This window comes from Stomoxys calcitrans, chromosome 1 (assembly GCF_963082655.1).
Source record: "Stomoxys calcitrans chromosome 1, idStoCalc2.1, whole genome shotgun sequence".
Classification (NCBI taxonomy): domain Eukaryota; kingdom Metazoa; phylum Arthropoda; class Insecta; order Diptera; family Muscidae; genus Stomoxys; species Stomoxys calcitrans.
Genome location: NC_081552.1, coordinates 101,571,490 through 101,582,403, shown reverse-complemented (window position 1 = coordinate 101,582,403; position 10,914 = coordinate 101,571,490). Strand labels below are relative to the sequence as shown.

The window sequence follows — 10,914 nt, the reverse complement described above, 5'->3', positions numbered from 1 at the left end:
ATTTTGTTTTTTTGAAATGAAAATTAATGTGATACAAAATGTTAATGTTATTTAAAAAAGCCTGAATATACAAACAAGTGACACTTTTTGACAAAAACGAACAATAAAAAACCGAAATATTACAGTGATAAAGTTTAATAAAAAAGCTTGAAGAATAAAGAAAAGACAAAACTATTCTAAAAGCTTTTAAGGCTTACAATAAAAAAAAATAAATGAAATAAACAATTTGAAAAGCCTGAAAAAAGAGAAAAAAATTAATTAGTTAAATCATTAAAAGAAATGATCTAAAGAAAAAGTGAAAGCTAAAAAAGAAATGTTAATACAAAATTTAATTGAAAATTTTAAAAACTAAAGACTTAGAAAAATCAAAGCCATGAAAATAATTGAAAGGTGAAAACCAAAGCCAATATTCCTTCACTGCCATAAGAAAAGACAGCAACCGCCACAACCACAGTCACCATACCCCAGTTTTTTTTTTTTTTTGTATAAAAAAAAAGAAAAGAGAAATAATTTAGGTAGGGACAACATTAGTGCTTTTTTTTCTTTTTACTCACCCGTTGGTTGTAATGCAAACATTGACCTAAACATGAGCTCCTCGTTAGGTTAGGTAGTAAGAAATTAAAGGATATTTCCTTGCCCCTTTCAGCCGATGTTGACCCTACTGTGCTGAAAAAGCAGCACAACAGAAAACCCCAGAAAAGAAACTTTTTAAACAAAAACTAACTGCGACAACTACACTTGAACTAGATAATACTTACCAAAGACTAGACGGACGGACAGACGAGAACTCGAAGGGACCTTATTGACCGCAAAGGCCGCCACCAATGCCGCATTCTACACGGGCAGTCCATTAACATTCATCCGAAACTGACGAAGCGACGCAAACCATCTGAAAAGAGGGGAAATTCCAAAATTTTTAATATTGTTTTTTTTCTAATAATTTTTTTTATAATTGTCGGAAAGTTATTAGACCCAGTTCCAATTAATCTTTTTTAATTCTAATTTTAAATATTGTTTGTTTATCTTAACGTTACTAATGATGTAAATCTTTTTTCCAATTTAATAAAAATTTGTATTATGAATTATCATTGAAAATACTTGCTCTATAAATTGAGTGATGAAAGGTTAAATCAACGGAATATGGGGTAAGTGACTAGACAGCGATGGAGCGGGAACAGGTGATCACGGGGTACCCTTAAACTTTTCAGGACAAGGGGTGCCATGGTCTACAATGTCTACAAGTTTGATTCTATAGGTGTTTTTTCAATGGTCTATTGTGTTTTCTTGTTCCATCGATAGCTTGTTGATTTATTATGTTTTTTGCCACTTGCCAGAGGGTTGGATTGGCAAAAGATTGGCGCCCGCCAGTCTGACGTATACGCTTGAAGAGGCATCGATACTTCGGTCACCCGAAGCTTCCACGGGAAGTAAGTCTGGCGTCGAAGTGGCTATAAATCCAAGCGAACCATGCGACTTCCTCGGGAGACAATAGGGGATACTTTTCATTTTTTTCTGCAATAGAGTAAAGCCAATAGCTCAAATTGTGCCTGTCTGTCCGACTCTTATGAATTCAAAACTCAGCTCTAGTAAGTCCTACATGACAAGGGCTTGTAAATCCTTATGTAGTTGCCATAGAGCTCAGTCCGAAGGCAGCTGTCACAATCCCAATAACCAATCAACAATAGCATGCCATATAATGTTACGTGCACGGTTCATACCCTGAGCTGATATTCGCCCGGTGTCGGCTTTGCCGGTATGCTGGCTTTCAGCGCGCCTATCGCTCGCCGGATGGGGGTAGGTTCTTGCCAACAACACGGGTCATACGCTGTCACGAAACAAAAACATAAATCATACCGGGCTTTTAGGGGATTCAAAACAAAAACGAGCCCGAAACATGTAAGAAGAAGGAAAACACCAAACGGAAACAGGATCACGAACTCACACGTACCGGAAATGTCAACTACAAACACTCACCGCGAAGTTTGCTTGGCAGCTGTTTCGCCAAGCATTGTCCCACCCACAAGGAACCCGTGGGCTCCCATACCTTGATGCCTCTTCCCATATATTGGGCATCCCAACTTCGCTGATGTACCTTCACTTACCTCTCACTCATTCCTTCCCACACCACCCTTCAAAATAGCCTTAGGCTTAACACATGCTATCCTCGTGTGTAAACATTATAAAAACTGCCCTCTTTATTGGCATTAAATAACATAACAAAGAATCAAAAAAAGTTCAATAAAGGCATCTTAAATTTCCTCGATCTGGTAATCCATAGCCCGCCTTCTCTGGCCGTGCATGGCCCCCTCGTTCTCGACCGGGATGCCGCTGGTGTTCGTCCGCGTATGAGAAACAGTCTGTAGTTTGTTCTGTCCGTCCGTGTTGTCGATGTATACGAATATATTCAGCCTTTTTTTTATAATTTGTTCTGATTACCTTCCCTTTTTTTCTCTTTTCAGGTTCGACAAGATGATACACGCCCGGTGTGCAACAACTCCCTATTCAACGTTCTGAGGACCTACCCGGATTAGAGCTCTGATCCTAGCGCCTACGGTTCCTCTAAAACGGAACTCACGAAATCTAGATTGGGACAAATAACCCCTCTTGTCTCCCCTCAGGTAAGAAAAATAAAAAAAAGGAATATATATATCCAAATATTGTTTGCCAAAATATATTAATATATTTATATGTAGTATTAATCGGTAATAAAACGTGTTGTCTTTATAGGTCGTCCGTTTTGGTCCGAAGTCCGGCATTTACCCTTGGGAGGTTGCAAGCATCAGGAGCTCCCACGTTGATTGGAGTGGCGATGGTGGCTGGACGTGGCTGATGACCGACGCTGATGTATTGTAGTTATTCTTTTTTATTTTGTTTATAATTCATATATTTTCCGTGTCTCTATTCAGGTTGTAAATTCAATTCAGTTTGTAAGTTAAGCTTCACTTAAATTGTAGGTTTTAGCTTTGAATTATTTAGGATGTAATTTTTAGGATTATGAAGCAAGTGATCTTTAGGTTATGTAGTATGTAGACTTTAGGGTTATTTGGCATGTAGTTTTTAGGCTGTAACTTTATATTGTATGTAGTTTTTAGGATTAACTGACACGTAATTTTTAAGATTATTCGGCATGTAGTTTTAGCCTTTTTTTTTTTCTTTTTTTTTGCATGTAGTTTTTATATATTTAGGTTGTAGCTCCAAAGATAGAATTTCTTCAACGCAAATTCACAGAAAATAAAAAAAAAATCCAATTTTCTTGCTTTTACTCTGGTGTTTTGTTCTTGGTTTATGGTGTTTATATCAAGGTTGGAGTTGTCCACACTGCTTTGTGCCACAGGGCATATAATTTAACCGCAGTCACTTGGCAGAAAAACTCCATTTTTTTTACAATATATTTTACACGCGGGTTTTCACATCCAGCCAACTCCAACTTCAAGGTCCAAGAGAGCGCAAAACCGGCAAGGAAGTCGGCCATTTTCCTCAAATTTCCCGTCATGGCAGGCTTTCGACCAGCCTTCCTTGACGGCTTCTCCTCCTCTTCCACCCGTTTCAATCACTGAACACATGATTCCCAGGGTTGTCCTCCTATGCCCAAATGTATTCACAATAGTCATACATATGATCTAAAGGGGGATGCCCACCGCTGGAAGGCCGCATACCACAATAAACACCTGAAAATTCAAAGATAATTAATTGTGGAGAAATTGATTGTTTTGAGTGGATAGTCATTACCTGTTATGTGTGGAATTGCCAAATTTTCTCATCTGTTTATGAAGCCGCAAGATGTAAGTCACAAACCCCATCCAGGATTACATCTGTTAAAGTACAGACCTAAAAGAATAAAAGAAGTTAGCGTTTTTAATTCTGATAGGTGGATAAAAATTTATAGGTTAAAGTCATATAGTTTTAGATTAATGGTTGATACAAGGGCAAATAGTTACTCTAGCGAAGTTTCGGGTCCATCGGCTATGGCGACAACAACAACAACCACAGTAACTAACTTGACAACGGCCATTACAACTACGACAGTAGCTGTGGTCACAACAACAGCAACAGTCACACCCATGATGTTTACGTCTGCTGTTTCCAGTCCAGCTTTGTTGGTATCAGACATGTCGGACGTACGTATCAATCCAAACACCCCTCAGTTCAGCAGTTTAACAGCTCAGACGGTGCAGAGAGAGCGTAGAAAGAAGGGGGAGGGGAGTACCGTACGACAAGCGTTTTACCAAGCACCACAAGAGGAGGGGTTTTTAAATACTGTCATTGACCCAGCGATTGGTGTGGGGCAGTTAGAGACCATAAGGGTGCTCAAGGAGAAATTGAGGCAGCTGGTACCCCAGCTAGTGCAGCAGAGCTTGACGCATTTAAATATCCCGACGTGCCCATTAGTACCACAAACAGCGACCGCAGCCATCCAGGGCCGTAAGCCAGCAGACGCCGCCATTTAATCAAATTCAGAGAAGCAGCGAATACCGAGGGCCAACAATAAATCCGTACCAAACCTTTTCAGCCGTAGACGTCCCGCAGAGACCGCCGAATGAACTGCCATTCCCTCACCAACAACGAGAACAGTTCATGCATCTGGGTAACCAGCTCGAAAGTCTCAGGAATGCTTCAAACGCACCAGCACGGCCTTATCAGCCGATGTACTCACAGACGATGCATACTCCAAATCGCCACAAATAGATGTGGAGAAATGACGGATAAAGTTCGATGGCACAGCCAAGTCGATAAGCGCGGAGGACTTTATGTTCCGTCCAGAGCAGCTTCGGGAGGATTACCAGTGTGAGTGGGACGAGGTATTAGTGAAATTCTCATATCTCCCAGAGGGACCGGCGGAGGAATGGTAATGGATACAGAGAAGGTTGGGTTACACGCGCAACTACCCCGAGTTGAAGAAGGCATTCTTGGCACAGTTCCACAAGTTCGAGAGTGACGACATCCAAAGAAAGATGATGGACCGCAGGCAAGGGACACATGAGTCCTTCGAGGACTTTTGCAATGCTATGCTGCGTCTACGGCATCAACAACGAGAGCCTTTGAACGAACAAATGGTGGTCGAGATGATGAAGGGCAATTTAAAGCCGGCAATGGCAGCGTTGGTCTTCCCGATAAGGATGTACGGTTTGCAACACTTCAGAGAAGAGTGCAAGAAGGCTGAATTGTTGTTGGCTAACCAGAGACACTTCGCTCAAATACAACGTCAGCAATTTGCTCCTAGGGTGAATGAGCTTGAGTACGAACAGGTGGAAACAGATTTGGAAATAGAGGCCATCAGTTATATCTGCTGGAACTGTCGAGAAAAGGGCCATCGTTTTATGGACTGTCCATCCACCACCAGAAAGATTTTTTGCTACGGATGTGGCATGGAGAACGTAGTAAAGCCGAATTATACCAGATGTGGGGGAAACTGATATGCGGGAACGGTGAAGGGGGAAAAGCGTCCGAACATCATGAATCTCCAAAAGGAGCCCAAGAAATAGGCGAGGAACAGATAGGTTATAACAAAATAACTATTTTACGCAAGGATAGTATTAAGGATGGTGGTGAGAATAATGAAATGAATATTAGACTTAAGGAAATTAGGCCATGGCATATCAAAATGCAGGAATGTAAAGAAGCTCGGGAGAGGATATTTGCCGAAGGTGTTAAACCAGAAGAACCCGAAATAGTACAAAAGGTGACAAGAATAGATAAGGGTAGAGAAAGGTATAAACAAAGAAAAGCTCCTAGGCATGAAATTGCTTCTGCCATATTGTACGAGGGCAGAGACACAAGACTTTATATGTGCATAAAGATTGCAGGAGAAGAAGTGGTCAACCACCAGGTACATGAAGAAGTTTAGACTATTAGCCAGCGTAGAGAGTTTAAGACTGGAGGAGGAGGAAGAGGATGAGCCAAAAAATCCCTCGCAACACTGCTAGAGGGGTGAGAAGAAGCTACCCCTGGACGAGGTTATTTCGATGTTTCCGTCAATTGAGGTGAAGGCCCTGGGGAAGACACTATTGGAGGAACACAGTGTCGACACCGCAGAGGCAGAACCAGTCAAACAGATGCATTACTTCGTGTCTCCTGCCGTTCAGCAAATTATGTATTCGAAGCTGGGTAGGATGATTGCCAAGGGGGTCATTGAGCCGAGTCAAACCCCGTGGAACAACTCCGTTACCTTGGTGCGCAAGTGCACTAAGACCCAGTTGTGCCTCGATGCGAGGAAGCTCAATGCCCTTACGGTAAAAAATGCCTATCTACTTCCGAATATTGAGGGTCTGCTGAGTAGGCTGGGAGACAACCATTCTATCTCGAGTGTGGATGATGCATTCAGGCAGATTCCTCTCGAGGTAAGAAGCAGGGAGAAGACGGCGTTCACCGTGCCGGGGAGACCCTTGTACCATTTTACAGTCATGCCTTTGGGCTGTGTAATGCGGCCGAAAGGTTATGTCGATTAATGGACAAGGTCATCCCGAGGTATCTGCGGGAGCGAGAGTTCGTATACTTGGACGACTTACTCATAGTGTCAAACGATTTCAGAACTCATTAGGAGCTGTTGGCGCAGGTGGCTAGAGCATTGACAAATGCTGGCTTAACAATCAATGTGGGCAAATCGAGATTCTGTTTTCGCGTACTTGGTACTTGGGCTACATTGTCGGAGAAGGAAAATTAAGGCCGGACCCCGAGAAGGTGTCCGCCATACTAGAATGCGACTACCCCAAGACTGTTAGGCAGGTCAGGAGAGGTCACTGGCATGACCGGGTGGTATCGCCGATTTATACCGGACTACGCAACAATAGAGGTACCGGTCTTCCAAACGCTCAAGAAGAGTAAGATTTTTGTCTTCGGTGACAAGGCCAAGGTGACCCTTCGCATGTTGAAGTAAGCACTCACCCAAAGTCCCGTTTTACGACATTACGATTTTGCCTAGCAGTTCTTCGTTCCGTGTGACGCATCGGATGTGGGTATTGGGGGAGTGCTCTTTCAGAATGACGAGGATAAGGGCGAGCATTCGATTGCTTTCATGTCCCAGAAGTTATCTCCTGGCTGTGATGATGGCCATCAAGAAGACCCGACCCTACATTGAGCTAATGCCGTTTACGATGATTACAGACCACTCTTCGTTGAAGTGGCTGATCTCCAACAGGGAGCTCAGCGGCAGGTTGGCTAGATGGAGCTTGTTGCTCCAGGGCCATAACTTCAGCATAGAACACTGTAAAGGATGCCAGAATGTTGTGCCAGACACTCTATCGCGATTGGAACTAGAGGAGCTATTCGAGGAATTTGCCTGCCTGGTTGATCTAGACGCAGAGGAGTTCAAGGACGAAGAGTATGTGGACAAGGTGAAAAATATATCCGAAAACAAAGACTCACTGCCAGACTTGATGGTTTCATATATAAGAGAACAATCCCCGTGACTATTGATAAGCCGTGCGAAGACTTTGTCTGGAAGCTATGGGTTCCGGCGCGACTGACGTCAACCACTGTAGCAAGGGCACATAAACCAACTACGGCGCCGCATGGAGGTTTTCATGAGACTTTGAAAAGGTTGCGGGAGCTGTCCTACTGGCCGAATGTGAGTGCACAAATCCGTGATTTCATTAAGAGGTGTGAGATTTGTTTGTTGGGGTCAAGTTATCAGAATATGCAACAGCCTATAGGACCAGATTACAAAATAGAGAAAGCTATTCAGAAGATTTATGTTGATTTCCTTGATCCATACGTCCGGTAATTCCTACATTTTTATAGTCCTTGACCACGTCACTAAATTTGTATTATTGAAGCCTATGTCCAAAGCCACATCTAGAAACGTGATCAAGTTTTTGACCGCTGAAGTGTTCCACAAGTTTGGAGTCCCCGAAATTGTCATGTCGGACAATGGAAAGGAGTTTGTTGGGAAAAATTTTTCGAACTTTCTAAACGAGCATGGAGTAATTCATTATAAAACTGGGTTGTACTCGCCTCAGGCGAACGCATCCGCAAGGGTAAACCAATCGATATTGGCAACAATTAGGTCTTATTTGGATGGCGACCAGAGAGAGTGGGGCCAAAACCTATCCGCAATAGAGTGTGCTTTGCGTTCATCGGTGCACTCGTCAATTGGGATGACGACTTATTTCGCACTTTTTGGCACTAATATGGTGACACGTGGTTGGCTAAGCGGTTATCTTCGTTGAGGGAACCAGAGTTTAGCGCTTTGCAACTCTTTTGAATTAATCAGAGAGGAGGTTCGAAAGAACCTTGAAGAAAGAACGGTCTACGAAATATAATACCCGAGCGCGAGAGTTAAAGTTTCTTCCGGGACAGGAAGTATTTTGTCGCAATCATCAGCGATTTTAGCAAGAATATAAAAGCTAAGCTTTGCCCGAAATATTTGAAATGTAGGATCGTGCGAGCAATTATACCTGCGTATCTTTTCACAAATAGCAACATGTAACTCGAAAATCGTACTAGGCTACTCAGAAATTAGTCACTACGCCGAACGTCATATTAGAAACAAGGTATAGAACAGCCGTAGTGAAATTATGAACTGTAACATAAGATAAAACAAGTGAATTAGAGACAGAATATAGCTTTGAATTGAATTTTTCTTTACAGAGGGCCAAGTAATTTTTGTTCAGTGCCCACATCATACCTCAGAGTCATCTCGAGTCGAGTGTCGTGTGTGTGCGCTTAAGTCAGGAGTGGGCAAATATATATAAATGTGCATATAATTTGAAGCTCATGGGCTTATGTTTTTGTGCACGTACACAAAAAGGGCAATAGTGTACGTGTGCCAATCATTGTTTTAAAATGAAGCTGAAATATAGCCTTGATACTTACCAGGGTCTTACCTGTATGATTCGGATAGGACTTTGTTGAAATGGACTCGTGGTCTTACACTATCGCGGGTGCTGAACAGTTGAACGTAGTCCGGTAGTGTGATGTGCGCAGGATTACAAAATGGCTCATGCTACTTCTCTCTGCCAGCCTCGACCGCAGGAGAGCTCTCCGACGACCTCGCGATGGGTCGACCCGTCTTTCTATCACTATGGCATCTTGGAGATGGAGCGCGAGTCGACGCGGGAGACAGCTCCGGGAGTCACTCAACCACGATAGAGCCTCATGAAGACCTCGCGATTGGTCAACCCGTCCTTCTGTCGCTATTGCTACTGAGACATGGAGCGAGGGATGCCGTGGTGAGTGATAGGAGGTGGCTGAGGGAAGTCATAAAGGATGCACCCAGTTCAATTCTCTTGGGCGCATCACGGTACTAGACCACAGTCTGCATGGTTTATGCTCTCAAGCGAGACAGCCGATGCGAATCCGCAAATTCTTAATTTGCAGGTCATGCAAAGATAAAAAAAATTTAAGGGATGAGTCAGATTAGTCATTGTTACAATGGTTTTTTTTAAAATATCAAATGGTTTTTAGCTATTTTTCTGTTCGATCATTATTTTAGACATTTATGTTCTCAGTATTTTAAAATATTTCTGCTATTCAATTCAATTTTGTTTTTTGGAATCTGTGGAAAATTAGCAAAACATTTTTTTGGTTTATTTAAAATTTGTACGAATTGTTTGTGCAAGAAAATAATTTTGGTTTGTTTTTAATTTTTTTCCGAATGTATCAATATCGTTCAATGATTACAGTTTTTTCTTTTTAGCTATTTTTCTGTTCGATCATTATTTTAGATATTTATGTTCTCAGTATTTTAAAATATTTCTTCTATTCAATTCAATTTTGTTTTTTGGAATCTGTGGAAAATTAACAAAATATTTTTTTGGTTTATTTAAAATTTGTACGAATTGTTTGTGCAAGAAAATAATTTTGGTTTGTTTTTAATTTTTTTCCGAATGTATCAATATCGTTCAATGATTACAGTTTTTTCTTTGTTCCGCTTTTTATATTTATTTTTAGTTTTTATCTTTATATCTAATTATTTTCGATTATTTTCTTTCTTATTAGTTTTGTTGGCCGAACAATTTTCACATCTAAGATTTTTCTTTATGCCATCAAAACGTATTTTCTTTTTTTAATTAAATCACTAAAACTCTTAGTGTTTCACTTCTCGTTGTTTTCCTTTTTTGCCACCGAAAGTTTTTTTTCCATATTTTTCACCTTTTGCCAAATTCGCTAGACTTTTGAAAGTCATTGAATCATTTCTTAGTACCCCCACCTCCATTCATAAGTTGAGTGACTTATACAGAATGGCAGGGGTACCGTAGGATCTTTTTGTACAACACGCACTTATAATCATGTAATCACTTACACCATCACAAAATAATAAACCGTTTTGTTTAACCACGTTGCTTTGAGTTTTTTGTGGTTAAGTTTTTTCCTTTTCAAGACACAAGTATTATTTTTCTTTATTGTATTTATTTATTTTTTTTTTCCTTCACTTTTTTCCAACTTACAACTTCATTTACACACCCACGCACGCACTTTCCCGCTAGTCATGATTGGAATAGTAATTATTTATTTTTTTTTACTTGGCGCGCACTTCAAAGAACGCTAAACACGCAATTATTTATATTTTCTTTTGATTAAACAACTTTTTTACAATACATATTTTTTTTATTGAAAATTATTTCCCGCGTCTTCCGTCTGCTGCAGTGGTTTTCGATTAATTTAAAGAAGGTATATCTGCTAAGTATAAAAATGGTAATTCGAGGTATTTACCTGTGGGGTAGATAGCTCAAGGTATATACGTTGAGGAAGACTTACATATTCTTAATGGGACCTACACACAGCGAGATAGACTTAACTTAAGGGGCGTATACATTTAATGACAGGGAATACACTGAGAGAAATTATGTTTTCTCCCTTACATCCTTTAACAGTGGTGTTTAAAGGATGGTTGGGTTTCTGGTCTGCCGCCTTATGTGCAACCCCAGCGGATAGTAGATAGCCAGCGCCATCTGATGGTTAGAATTCTCCTTAATT

General features: G+C 41.0%; 2 long non-coding RNA genes across 2 annotated transcripts; both read right to left on the bottom strand.

Moving 5' to 3' along the window:
* Positions 1 to 242: 242 nt before the first annotated feature.
* LOC106089911 (uncharacterized) lies at positions 243 to 1,357 on the bottom strand. The gene is made up of 3 exons (XR_009396608.1): positions 759 to 1,357; positions 555 to 704; positions 243 to 417 (listed from the first exon to the last, which is right to left on the bottom strand). It is a non-coding gene; the product is annotated as an uncharacterized LOC106089911 (long non-coding RNA).
* Positions 1,358 to 2,769: 1,412 nt separating this feature from the next.
* LOC106089912 (uncharacterized) lies at positions 2,770 to 9,308 on the bottom strand. Its single transcript, XR_001221722.2, has 3 exons — positions 8,812 to 9,308; positions 3,730 to 3,828; positions 2,770 to 3,668 (listed from the first exon to the last, which is right to left on the bottom strand). It is a non-coding gene; the product is annotated as an uncharacterized LOC106089912 (long non-coding RNA).
* Positions 9,309 to 10,914: the final 1,606 nt, after the last annotated feature.